We start from the raw sequence: 2,511 nt of genomic DNA, 5'->3' as shown, positions 1-2,511 counted from the left end.
AGTTGGACAAAATAACGAGAAAGCTTAAGTTGAACTAGGTAGGTTGTGTAGGAAAAATTTTCCAAGCGTTAGGGCTCTAATGGTGCATTATTTCGGCTATAATATGGCTAAAGATTCGTCTAGACGCATCCATTAAGATAGAAGTTGGACTTTGCAGATTCATTTATCCCACCTGTTTACTCTTCCAAAGGATTTACAAAAAAGTACGAAGTTGAAATTAAGAACAGTTCGTCATCGCCGGACAGGCGCACAAAATGTATTCTTACCATAATATGTCGATGACGTGAAAGATCCCATCCGATTCCAATTATGATGTTTAATTCCTTTCAGCAGTGCAAAAGTCATTTTTGTCAAGGAAGACATGCGAAGGAGATACTCTTTATTCTTCAAATCGAATTCTGATCTGTTGCACTTGTCGCTAATAAGAGAAATGTGGAACTTGGAACAGATCGGTTATACGGCTTTCCACATTTTTCTGTGGAAGTCTTGAGGGCTGACAATGGCTACGCACTCCTTCGGAGACAAGCTGATTGGCTGAAATTCTTATATTGGAGAGGTTGACCTGCAGATCTAGAAGTCCTAACGGAGGCTTATACAAATTCACTCCGATCGTCACTTGATAAGGCGTAATTTTACGTGAGTTAGCAACTCTGGGCAAGGTTGGCTGGTAAAATGTTTGCCAAAGGGGATCTATTTCTATCAGTTTAGCAACTTCTTTGACAGAGGTTTTTCTCTAAATTAACACAAATTCTTGACATTCTATCGTGAGGTTGATGAAGTCACCTTTGTTAGGCTTTTGAAGAATAAGCAAGAAAAGGTCAACTGTATACCTCGAAGAGAATTTCGTATCTCCACGCGCCATGCCAATATCCTCTATTTAAAACAATAGAGGACGTTTTCTGTGTTTCTGTAGCCTCATCTAAACACGAGGGGGAGTTGGAAGAATTCGAGACAGTTAGGCAAACCCGAGACGCAGTCGCAGTCGAGGGTTTAAACACCTGTCGAGAATTCTCCCAACTTCCCCGAGTGTTTAGATGAGGTTATGGCAACACGAAAAAAATCCTCTATTGCTTTTATAAAATATTCTTAAAGATAATTCGACCAATGAAGAAAACAAATGAAGGGAAATTCTTTCCTACCAGCCATCAAAACGCACGTCTGACGGCATATACCATCAAAATTCGTGTGATGTCACAGCCGTGTTTTCATACCCTCATCTAAACACAATGACGCTATTGACCAATGACAGTGCGCGTACTATCCTAATTTATTTTATAAATAATAATGGTGATAATTAGGAAGATTATCATATTGATGCCGATGGTGATTACACAACTGGCTCAATCAGTCCAAACTGATAGTGTTTACACAGTACCATTATTCATTGATCCATATAAAAGTGCTATTGTTCTGTTTCAAAATGGCGGGACACGGTATACAAAACTTGTTAGTATTGTCGAAAGCAATCGCTTCACAATTTGGCGTATGGTACTTTTCCTTTCAAAGCCGCAGAAGCAACATATGCAAATTCAGTGGCATCTTGAGTATTGGTACCTTTTGTTCGAGGCAATAATTAACGACATCTTAGTGTTTCAATAAATTTGCCATTTGATATTTGCTGACTTGCTTGCTTTCGATTCAAAATAGTATGTCGCCTAAAAATTCATAAAGCAGAGCTGTTGTAACAACTTTGCCTGAGAAAGCCGCTTTGCCGTTATTAACTTAAGAGTGGCATTTTCTTCTGTCAGCCTCCCCTACAAATAATCAAAGATTAGTTAAGAACGGTCCATCCGTCCCGCAGAAAGATCTACATGTTACTATACATTTTGAGCTGGACCTTATGTCGTTTTGTCGCATCAAACATAAGTCTGCTTTAGTATTAAGTACATGCGGAATTTTGCCAGTTTATTGTGACAGAAAGTAAACGTTTTATATGCTATCTTTGAAAGAACGCCAAGACTGAGATTTGCATGTTTCAAAAAGGAGTCCGAGACTGAGCGATTGATGAGGACAAATTGCGGTGTTTTATCGGATCAAAACATGAGCTGTATTCTGAAAATTTCAGCTCTTGCTATAACCAAAATTGCATTCCTTACATTGGACAACAGCACAAATGAATGAAAACAATATCCATGTCAAGAATCATTATCTGAGATTTTCCCATGTAATTTACAATGCTACAGTTTACAAATGAGTTTCAGTGTCTCTCGGTCAGTATAAAAATGAGGACAGTAAAATATATAGGAGAATAACGTATACAAATGGTTAGGTAGTCAAGTTTTTCAACTCCATAGCTATAGGATCTTAAAACAGAAGCTTTAGTTCTCTCATTCATTTCCAGTGGCCAATTGAGATATCCGGGCAGAATTCCGAAGCTCCGGAGGCACAGAGAAGTTCAACCAAAATTCACCGACAGTGACAAAAATCACACCTCTAGCTCGACACTGTTGACGAACCTACATCGAATTGCATGGTCTATTCAGTCCTAGCAAAACAATAGAGCACTTCATA

The 2,511-nt window shown here is 38.6% G+C and overlaps 1 long non-coding RNA gene across 1 annotated transcript in view; it reads right to left on the bottom strand.

The window, feature by feature from the left end:
* Positions 1–508: 508 nt before the first annotated feature.
* The window catches only part of LOC137980733 (uncharacterized), a 10,203-nt gene continuing 8,200 nt past the window's right edge, over positions 509–2,511 (bottom strand). The window contains exon 3 of the long non-coding RNA XR_011118541.1: positions 509–534. This is a non-coding gene — a long non-coding RNA (uncharacterized lncRNA). The remainder of the gene's footprint in view (positions 535–2,511) is intronic.

Source organism: Montipora foliosa, chromosome 1 (genome assembly GCF_036669935.1).
Source record: "Montipora foliosa isolate CH-2021 chromosome 1, ASM3666993v2, whole genome shotgun sequence".
Classification (NCBI taxonomy): Eukaryota; Metazoa; Cnidaria; class Anthozoa; order Scleractinia; family Acroporidae; genus Montipora; species Montipora foliosa.
This window is presented reverse-complemented; position numbering and strand designations above follow the sequence as displayed.